This window comes from Microplitis demolitor, chromosome 10, assembly GCF_026212275.2.
Source record: "Microplitis demolitor isolate Queensland-Clemson2020A chromosome 10, iyMicDemo2.1a, whole genome shotgun sequence".
NCBI lineage: Eukaryota > Metazoa > Arthropoda > Insecta > Hymenoptera > Braconidae > Microplitis > Microplitis demolitor.
This window is the reverse complement of record NC_068554.1, coordinates 197,192-209,198: the sequence shown is the minus strand read 5'-3', so window position 1 is coordinate 209,198 and position 12,007 is coordinate 197,192. Positions and strand designations below refer to the sequence as shown.

At 33.3% G+C, this 12,007-nt stretch overlaps 1 protein-coding gene across 2 annotated transcripts in view; it reads left to right on the top strand.

Annotated features, from left to right (window-relative positions):
* Nucleotides 1-12,007, top strand: part of LOC103571897 (teneurin-a) — a 251,588-nt gene that overhangs the window by 161,947 nt on the left and 77,634 nt on the right. The window lies entirely within an intron of this gene.

The window sequence follows — 12,007 nt, the reverse complement described above, 5'->3', positions numbered from 1 at the left end:
ATAATTTACGTCAAACTCTATACAGTAGCACTTTTATTTATTGATATTTCAATCAATATATTTGTTAATATGTGGAATAAATTATTATAATTACAACGTACTTGTGATAATAAATCGTTTCTTAAATTCAAAGTATCATGTATTTAATTTTATGAATATGAATTCATTGAAGAAATGATAAATAATAAACAAATAAATATAAATTTAAGAAGCAATTTAACTCAACTCGGTTACTCAATAAACATAACTAAAAAAGTTTAAAAAGAAAGATAACACCTGAAATAAAATTTTTAAATTCAAATGAGTTTGACTTTCAAGATGTTCTCAGACTTAGGTATCCATTTGGATAAGAATAAATCAGTCTTATGCTCGAGGATCGCGGGGCATAAAAATGAATCATTGAAAAGTATAAAATAAAAGAAAATATATAAGAGATATTTGGATTGTGAGCTAGAACTTTGGCGTTCGATTTGTCGACCCTCTTATCTGCACTCACACAAATCCGAGTCCAACGAGTTAGCTTTACTTGTATTTTATGTATATATATATATATATACATATATCGTACTAGTTGGTGATGTTGAGGAAGGAAAGACCAAGCATGTCGCCGGAAACGACGGGTCAGCGAGATGGAAGCCACTCTGTTGCTAAGGCGATCCTCAACCTTAAGAATCTTGTCCTTTTTTTCCTCTTCCTTTTCTTCTTTACTTCAGCTCTCAACTCTTTGATCTCATTCATTTTTTTTTTTAAACTTTTATCTTTAATCACCAATATCATCATCATGATCATTATCATTATCAGTGAAAACCCAAAGGATTAAAATAATACTCGGGCAAGTTATTAAATTATAAATTTTAAATTTAATTTCATAGGATTAAAATGGAGATTAAAATGTGATTTTGATTATTGATTATTCATCCAGCTATTAAAGCATTACTTAACGTCTTCACTTGTTAATTTTAAATATAAAACTCGAATCCTGAATTTAGTTAACCTTCTTACTACAACAAGATTTTCCTTTAAATAAATTACGTCTCTATGAATTTATAAATATATTTAATAAATTAGTATTATTTTAAATGTAATATTTCATCAAGAATTGATATCGCTCAAGTACTTGGATGTTTAATTTTACATTTGAAAGGGGTAATTTTATTAGTCAATATTTTTCTCAAATATTTATATTGAATAGTAGACAAAGTAAAAATAAAAAAAAAAGTATTTAATTAAATAATAACAGTAATTTAAATCTGTGCTGAAGGGAATGTCAAATTAGAGGGATCAAGTATATGTTATTACCAAAATAATAACTCTGATACTTATTTTCTAATTTTGGTTTCAACTCGATTGTCAACAACCCGATAATCAAACAGATAAACAAGACCCTAATTTCAAGGTGTATACACGTAACGCACTTTTATTACCGCTTGGTTGAGAATTATATTTTTTATACTATTCCATTCATCGAATTATTATTTCTTGTGCGCACGCAATAATAAGCGTGATTGTAGGCAATAAAAAATAATTTTTTTTTTTTTTTTTTTTTTTTTTTAATTTTTTTTTTTAGTGTAACAAGTAATTAAAAAAAAAGTTAATAGCGTAAAAAAGTAAAAAGTTGTAAAGGGGTTTTAAAAATAAAATGATTTTAGTATAACAAAAGGACGAAGGATAAAAACAGTCGAGACGCTGACAGAAGGCAATTCTTTCTTCTTTCACTAGATAGTATAACTACTATAGTACTGTACTAGGAGTGAAGAAGAGACGAAAAGAGCCAAACGGTGAATTCTTTCTCGGCCCAAAGCCCTTTTCATAGTTGAATCCCGTTGAGTCGGCTGAATCTGAGTAGAGAGTCTCCAACGAAATTATCGACTGCACGGTTCTCGAAAATGAACAAAGAAAAGACAGAATGAGTGTCTCCACGCAGAAAGAATAAAAAAAAACGGACAAGTGGTTTGAGAAAAAGAAAAGACACCTTTTTTATCCAAGGATTTTTTTATCTTCAAGGTTTACCAAGACAATGTATAATTCAATAAGTGTCCTCCTAAATTGGACAAAATTGCTTTGATAAAAAATAAAATAAAAAATACTCAGTGACCCTTGTAAATTTTTATAAGTCAATCGACTGTCGACAATAAATTACCACTTGCTTTTGTACTCTACTAGTCAACCATTAGTATATAGACTGACAAAATAAATATATAATATAACTTCAGAGGCAAGATGACACTGAAAACGTACAAACATTTAAATGGCTGTAACTTTGCCCAGAATTATCGTAAAGAGATAGAACAAATTACAATTTAAAGCTGAAAATGTCTACTTTACAAAACTTAGCGAATTAAAAAAAAAACTATTTATCGAGTCGCACCACATATATAATTGGCTATCATAAATAACTCAATTTCCTCACTAAAAATTACAAAATACCATTCGTGTGACATTGATAAATAAATAAAAATGCTAAAACAAAAAAAAATAGTAATTTAAGTTTGAAATATTTTTATAAAAAAAAAAAATTTTCATGAGCTAGACTAACACTGCTGTGACTTGATGGCATTCCCTCGAGAGTTTTTTCAAACAAACTCACCCTACATACATACAAAATTTTTCTCATCAGACAGCGAAATGAAAACACACCCACACACACACACACACACACATATACTTTTTAACATGTTTACACAAGTCGCATCATGGTTGTCTAAATATTTTTCGCTTCTCTCTTAGCATAAAAATAATTTTATATTGTTTCAGACAATCTGCATACGCCCTTATCCCTATTACTATTATTATTATTATCATTTAATTAAATAAATGTCAATGATTATTTTAGTGAAATGGTAATAAATGGAATAAAGAGATAGTATCAAAGAGCATGGTGGGTTTTTGTGTAGATAGTAATCCAGATCGATAAAATAGTCCGGCTTACAGTTGAAAGAATTTAGGGCCAAGAGAGACAGAGAATAAAATAGGGGATGAAACTCAAAGAGAGGTATGCAGCTGTGGAGATATGGAAACAGAATTCCCTTTCAGGTCCACTCGATGAGCCTCTGCATAATCTGGCTAGCGAGTAGCGCTCCCCCTTTGATACGCGAGGGTGCATAATTGCATCTTGATAAAACAGGTGAATTGTAAATCAAGTGCTGGACTCATTGGCATTAAGCTATATTATCCTCACTACAGTTATCCAGTAAACTCATCTACTTATCAAATTAAGAAATTACCCTAGCGTCACTATTTAATCAATAAGTTCATTCTTATACCCATTATTTTTCTCTTTTGATCTTTATTACAATGAAAAAAAAATAAAAACATAATACCTTATTTAAATACAAACTTTTAAATTCTAATATAACACATTTAAGCTAGATAAATGAGCATTATCGAACTGAGAACACTATGATCCGCGGATCATCTTACAAGATCCGCGAACCGAGGACTAATATCGTGAGTAAGCTTGATGAACTACCGTAAACTCATATCCACTTGAGATAAATATTTTATATTTTTAAAACTACTAAAACAAATTATCATAATAATATTTTTTAATATTCTGTATTATACATTCGTCATATTTATTTAGATTCTTTCTGTTATTTTATGAAGAAAAATTTTAATTTATTTTAAAAGTTTACACAACAAAATGTATTATATTATTTTCACAAGTTAATGAAAACTGCATCCACCGAAAAAATTATAAAAAATCCTTTGACCGGGATAACTAAAAATATTAAGAAAGGGAAAAATAGTAGAGTAAAAAAAACCCTTGTCGGAATTTTTTTCATTATGACCGAGCCATCAGCATTTCCCAACGGGGCTCAAATAATTAAGTCCGATTTAACAAAGAATAGTCACCGTCCTGGTGGAAAGCATTCGCGGCGGCCTTCTATATTCGTTAATATAGAAAAAGAAAAAGGAGGCGAAGTAAATTCAGGATGGAAATGGGGAATAAAATAAGAGAGGTTTACTCTCGCGTCCTTTTTCTCTGCGAAAAAGTAAAAGAGTCGGTTACTGTACCCAAAGTCTAGATACCGGGATCTGGTTCCGACCGGGTGGATATCAAAATAATAATTGTTATATTCTATAGAACGGTGGCTCATTGGAGAGAACGAGGATTTGCGCTTAACCTCGGGGGAAAATCATTTCCCGACTAACTGTGTGTTGGTATCTGGTTCTGTTGCTGGTTCTCTAATTTTCTCATCTGCTTTCTGCAGTAATTTTCGCAGTCTCGCGGGCTTCCATCACTGATCAATCGACCAATCACTTCCTGATGAGATCCCTCATTGTCTGAGGGAAACAAAATACTATCCATGATTACGCCCTATAAATTTACTACCCATTTTTATCTTCAGTACTCATTTTTAATAATTAATTGCTGTTGCTGCTGCTGCTGCCGCTGCAGTCGACTCTAAACTACTTTTTCTCTTTTTTATTTTTTCCCAGAGCTAAAGTTACCGTCTAACAAAGAATTGCGAGTGAAAAAACAAAATTTTGTAAGCATTTGTACACACAAAGAATTGGTGGTAGTTTTCTAAATAAAAATAACTTTATAACGTTGATGGCCACGTGATATCTTTTATAAAATTTTCAGCAGCTTTATGAAACTGTAGAACCAATTACAATATAAGTATACGGGTTACCTGGGCAACCTTGTGGTCGGTATAAGGATTTCTAGAGCTCCGTATCTGAGTCAACCTCTAGGTTTATCATACAGTTTCCAATGTATATAGTATATTCTAATAGCTGGAGGTTGTGCCAGCGCCTCACGATATCCTTTTTTCCCTTGGCAGAATCCTCTCGTCACATAGTTCGCTTCATTGCCCAACCAATCACGTGCCATTCAAGGCGACAAGCATAGACATAGGATCAATTACTAGTCGCTCGAAAAAATATTAAATAAAAAGGTTAATAAAAAAATTCTTGATAAATTCGGAACTCTATTTAAATTGTTAAAAAAAAAAAAATGACTTAGGATTTTATTTAAATTTAGCAATTTATAAAAAATACTTTTTTATCCTTAAAACCAGCACGTTGTTACGGATATTAAAGTATCCTGTTTCTATCTTAGTCTTTTAAAAAAGTTAAATAAAAAAGAAGCAGGTAAGGGAAACCGTCGATACAATCTCATTATTGACTTTAAATCCTGCATGAATCCTCCCACAAGGACGCCGGCGGAAAAACGAGATTACGCTGAGTAAATTTAAAATAAAAATAAAATGAAAAAGTTAATAAATAAGGTACACTTTTTCCGTGATGGGAAATTACTTAAAGTTACAGAAGGTGCAGAAGGTGTAGAAGACGAAGAGAGAGAGTGAGAGGTTCCCTCGCTGGCCGCTCCATTTGTACTAAAAGTATTCTGTTATTAAATTATAGACGAAGAAAATTTAAAATGCATCTTTCACGAGGCAAAATCTTCGAGAGCCTTTCCGTCGACACTTTATTTATATTTTTTTGCGTATTATATATTATTGTATTACATTTTTAGCCCCAGTATAGTTGGTTACGGTGGAGGGTTCCTGTTTCGCATCGATACATCTGCCATAGGCGCTCGAGCCTACGTAATCAAATCCGTAAACGCGACTCGGGGACATACTATATATAATACTGTACTATATCGACTGAATGACTGATTGTGAACGCAGAATTCAATTTGCTCCATTTTATCGGGCAGAGTGCATTTTACCCGTCGCGACCAAAGTATAAAATGAATGAAACGAGACCGGAAAAAAAGGGACTAGAAGAAAAATTCTCAATGTTGCCGCAGTGTTGTACAGAATTATTTATTAGCATTCTACTCGGTTACATTTTTACTTAAAGATTATTAACTTTTTTTATTTTCAAGCAAAAAAATGAATGCCAATAGACGTTTGTCAAAGATAAAAGAAATAAAAAAATATAGAAATGACGTGGTTGTCGAGGCGTCACGTGTTGGATATCTCGGGGCATCGTTCGTGAGTATGGGGCCAAGAACCTCGAAACATCGCTCTTAAAAAACGGTTGAGCTAGCTTATGGTGTAGTCTGTTAGTGCTCTACTTGGAAGAAATGAAATAAATGTTGGAAATCTCGTAGACACTGAGCGAAAACAAATAAATGGAAATTTTTTGTAAATATTTTTCGAGATTGAGATAAAATAAAATGGTGTGAATTTATTGGTTGGTTATCTATTGAGGGAATAAATGCCCCCAGTGCCCCCTAGTAACCCTAAGCCACGAACATACAGAAGTACACCGCTCTCATCGGGTCATTCAATATATCTATTGAGGGTTTACCACCGGGTACACTAGACTACCACTACAAGCTTCCCAAGTTTATAAGGCTCGTTATACACGAGAAAGTGAACGTGAAAGCCCTTGGCGCTATTGTACACACTGGATCCACTGGATAGACACGTAACGAGTTTCTAAAGGTGTGCATCCATAGACAGCTGATTTAAATGCCTTGTAGCTTTTTTTTTTTATTTTTTTTTTTATTTTTCCCCTTGCTGCAGATTTAATACCTGACAAATGTTTCAATTATTTATTTTATTTAATATTAAATTAAAATTTTTTTTGTAATTAAAATAACAAATAAAATAATAGTTATGGTACAGGCAGTCGGTAGTCGGCAGCCAGCTGATAAACAGACACTCAAAGTTAAAAACAATGAACGGGAATGTTGAGTCGGTCGGCTTGCCAGTTGGACGAGTTCATTGTCCAGAACGCGAGAACAAATCAATTTGGTGCGTATTGTATGCGTTCTTGGTGCACACGAGGTGTGACCGAGTACCGAGATATACGTCGGGATTGTTTGCGATTCCGAGGGATTAATTCAAACGCGTGTCCTCAAATAACAATAACGCGTAAAATATTCTGCGTCGAAATTCAATATGATTTAGAAATCGCGCCATAAGGTGCGTCCCCCATGCAGGGTTATGCTCTACCAACACATCAAATCATTTGATCCTGGTATAGTTTGGTTTGAAACGTTTGGAGTTTCAAAACCGAACCCAACTGTATTTGTTTGCACGCACTGACGGCCATATGCCGCATCTGTACGACAAGGACATAAAATTACTCATATATATATACATACACATACATACACACTCATGAGCATGAATATCAAAGTATAGATGACGTCGAGTCGAATGGACCCTTTGTTTTCATTTCAGATCGCACCCGAATCCAAGCCACTTGTCCCTCTTACTCCACTCACTCCTTTATATTACACATACATGAATAGATGTATATATATATATATATATATATAGTACTTATTTATATAAATTCTCCCCTTACCTTTACCCCTTTTTTTTTTTCTTTTATTCGTTTTCACTCAGCCCCTGAACCTCTGCTTCTACCTCTTGCATGTTTTGTTCTCTTTATATTTTTTTAAAAACTCCCAAGCTTCGCTTCCACTTATCTCAGCCACACCTCACATTTTATATTCGGCTCCGTCGCGTGTCACTCTGGATACCTTTTTTATCCCACTGGGCTTTATAAATTCGCAGTGTCCTCACAGCTTCAGTCGTCGAGTTTTCAGAAACTGCACTGGCGATACCATATCAGCATAAATTTTGAGCTTTTTCACCAGCATATAATACCAGAACAAAAACTAACGCTAAAAAATTATCTCTACCGTTGAATTAAAACTTGTATGCGACTGCAGACATATTTGTTTTTTTTTTTTTTTTGTTTTTACTATCAACAAGTTTTTATATGAATGTGAGAAAAATTTGAAAAATAAAAATTAAGATTTCCAGTATTTTTTAAAATTTTTAAGCGGACAAACAAATTCAATTTGTAAAACAATAAATAAGCAATAAAAAATGAAAAAAAAAAAAGGTGAGAATGCAAATAAAATAGAGGAGAAAGACAAAGGCATTCGGAATGACGTTACCGATACTCGTTCACTTAGAAGATCTATCCCCAGTTTCCCGGTTCCCCGGCTCCCCGGCTTCCCGGCAGCTAATCGAATCAACAACGGCTAACCCAATTTCAAAACAATGTCGTTTAGAACCGGCGGTGACTGCCGACTGCCGACTGCCGCGCACTGGATGTAAAAGGAAGGAGAAAGAGAGAAAAAATAATTGTGGGTGTGGGTGAGGGTACGAGTACGGGTACGGAATAGAGGTCGAAGTGCACGGGCGGTTAAAGGCTCCACTGGTGTCGTGCTCAGTGCTGTAGCTTGTAGATTGTAGATGTAGAAGGGGATAATGGCGACGCGATAGCTGAAAAATTACGACAAGGCTTTTAGTCCTTGATTCTATTAGTGATGTTTTCAAGCGTGTTACACAAGCGCCGTGTGTGGTCCTGTCATTTTCAGTAGTCCGAAGTAACTGAGTAACGAATCCAAAGTGTGTATATGCGTATATGTGTATGATGTCACTGTGTGTTGAATGCTAGAGGTACTCTGGAAACTCTAAAACGTTACGTATATATTGTATAATACTAGTATATACCAAAGTCAATACTTTTAAAGTTGGTCTATATGAAGCCTGTCATTTAGCGTGTGTAGTAGGAACCTCAAAGTGCCGACTAGACATCGATTTTAGACTCAACATCTAGTATCTCACTCAAACGAATCCATTTAATGTCCTCGGGTTTACTTGCTCCTCTTATAACTCTTATAGCTCTTACAGAGTCTACTACAAAGTTGAGCTAACTCGGAGCTCGAAGCTCGGAGCTTAAGCTCTTGAGTTTTAAAAGATGTATTCAAGAGTCTTCAGTTGGTCATCTGTTGGAATATTTTAAAATTAGGCATTAGCACTAGCTCTTTGTTCATTCAAGGCCTTTTTACGATTAAACAAAAAAAAGGAAAAAAAAAGCTCTATCTTAAATGGAAACAAAAATGACGCGCCGTTGGCTGATAGAGTTTCGGTTTTTATTCAGTTGCGATATCTCTATTTGGCACTCGTTCAATTAAATTCTGTCAGATTTTATGTTTTTATTTTTAAATATCTGGATACTGATGCGATCGGCAATCGAAAAATAACATTTAGCTAAATGCTCAACTTTTATTTTATTTTTTCTATATAAAAATATATCGATTAACTTTTTTTTGTTTAATATAAATTCAAATTTTATTTATGTATTTAGATGTCAATTTTCTAGCTCAAAAGTTATCTGCAGACTCGAAATGTTTACACACGAGTGATTGATTAGCCTCCATTGACAAAAATGAACCGTAAAGTTGATGGGAAAATATCAGGATACGGTATAATGTAATAAATAAAGATGCAGGAGTTTTACCTCGCACCTTTTTTTTCCGGTGAGCAGTTTAAAGTTTCAAGAAGACGTTAAAAATAAAAATAGAAAAAAAAAAATAGTAAATATATGCAGGACGGTATGTTTTTAGTTATAGGGACGAGAAAATAGTGATTTTAGGTATGAGTTTTGGGAATAGAAAGTACTTGAGAAGTGATGGAAGCTGACGGAAAGGGAACTCTTGTATGCACTTGAGTATCACAGAGTAGGAGAAAACAAATCCAGGCACCAGAACACCACGGGGTACTTACACTAGGACACAAGTGCCACTGGGTTTACGGTTATACTCGTTCTGTTTTACTACAGGGCAACACATGCCTCGCAGATGTAGCTCTTATTTAAAAACATACAACCAACACATATATATTTGAAAGTAAGAGAGTTGTATGAACTCACAACTTGAAAACTATTCCGTTGTACTAGAGTTGTAATTCTTTCAGTTACTTCGGTCCATGCACGCAATGTTTCACATCTGTATTATGTTAGTCGCGGTAACAATGCTTATTCTTCTTATTCTTTTTTTTTATACCAACACTTTGTCAACTTTTTCATAAAAATTACATTGCAATTAAATGGTAGAAAATTAAAAAATTTAAGTAATTGAAAGATTTGAAATTAGTTTTTAGTTTAAACTTTTTTAAGCTGATGGTTAGTTAGTTTTAGTGATATTTTTTGAGGCTTTAGGTTTTTTGTCTCATGTTGTTTGAAGTGACATTTTAAAATGGATCAATTTATAACACAATTGCCGATGACCAGCTGAGTATATTTATTATTTAATGCCGCCAGTTTGCACCAAAATAATCATAGAATGTCAAGTGGAGTTCAACAGTTGTAATTACTCAAATAGTATCAATGCTCTTGTGCTTATATAATTAAAGTCCTTGAAAAACCATTAATCACAAACAATGACATTCATTATTTATATCAATTACCTACTGGAGTTCTTTTTGTTCTATTTACTACAAAAATTAAATACTACCAAATGTTTGTTACAATCTTTACAATTTTTTTTATACAAATTTACCTCGCGCAATTAAATAAAGAAAAAAAAATCTCTTTTCAGCAAAAAAAAAAAAAATATTTTTTAAAGTCAACGTCAGGAATTTGTCGATGGGAAATGAATTTTAGTAAAAATGTGAAGGACAAATATTTTTTTTTATTGAGTTATAGATTTATGTGTGTGGATGTGTGGTGTGCGTAGGAGGGTGTGTATATATGAATATAAAAAGAAGGAAGGGACTGAGTAAGTGCGTTGTGTAGAGTCGCACAACCTTTTACCACCCTTGACGTAACAACCAGAGGAGCTACGTTGTCCGTAAAATTGGTTGCACTCACCCTACATTGGATACGTCACACCCCACCATCTTTCATCTCTCTCTTGACTTTTATTTTTCGAGCATTCGATTTCACTTTCTCATTCCCTTGAGCGTTAAAACAAACTGACTACACATGCATGCTGTGATTTCTCTGTTGAAAATCGAGTTGTCTAGAAACTCGATAAAAAATGAAAAAAAAAAAAAAAATAAATAAATAAATAACCGTTACAATCCACTAAAACAAAAATTATTTTTTATTTCACTGGCAATTACTCTCACCCACCTTAAAGACTTTGACAACTTCCGGTAAATTCATAAAATTATTTTATTTATTTTTATTTTTTTTTAAATATTCGCGGCATAGCTCACGCAAGACATGACAACTAAAATAATATTTTAATGAATAATTTAAAGCGTTTATTTAAAAAGACAACATAAATGTTTTTATGTATTAAAGTATTAAAAAATAAATAACATTTTATTATTTTAAAACTCGAAACGGCATTTCAAAGTTTCTATCGGGCAGGTTCTTAAACTAAAACGTTATACTCGTTGAAATACGTAATTGCAGCTTTCCGCTTTTCCGCGCACTCGGCAAAGAAATAAAGTTTACCATTTTACTCATTCCAATATACATAAGACACAACCACCACCTCAACCGCCTCAGTCGCCTCACTAATTTTTAATCGAGTTTATCACTTCTAAATGACTCCGTCATCCCATCATCTAATTCTTCAGTTTACTATTTTTTTTTTTTACAGCCATTTATATTTTAAAACTTTACTCTCAGCTCTTTAAATCCCACGGGCACTTAAATAAATCATTCACGAATCAATATAAAATTTAACCTTCCAATCCAAGTTGAGCGAAATTTTTTTTCGCCATTTCTTTTTTTTTTTAACTCAGTCAAGCCAAAAATGTTGAATAATAAAAATACTAATGACTCATGTAATAAATTTGTGTAGTAACTGAAAGGTCGAAGAACTGAACCACCCGCTGTCGAGAAAATTATTATTTGCAAGAGACTAAAATGAAGTAACTAAATTACAAACCCGGCTCGTCAGCAACAGATTCTATAAAATCAACTCCCCAGTACATCATGATTTTTTTTTATCCTATCCGCTGCCACCCACTTTGTAATCTCGAGATCTATGATTCAACGCCACTCACGTGTCTCCAACATCTGCCTCGTGACAGTTACACAGGTCATTTCTAAGGATTCAAACTTATTTATTACATTTTTTCTTTAAATAAAAATAAACTCTTGATTCCTCAGTCTTGATTCCAATCAATGATCGACTCAATACATTTTATTTAGAAAAATAAAAGATCAGCTTTCACCATTTCCGCCTTTAGTATCCAATCCCCTGTCTTCAGCAACCAGCACCTACAGACTTATAAATAAAATGTATTCTGTATACTTTATGGAGATACAATGGGTGCAG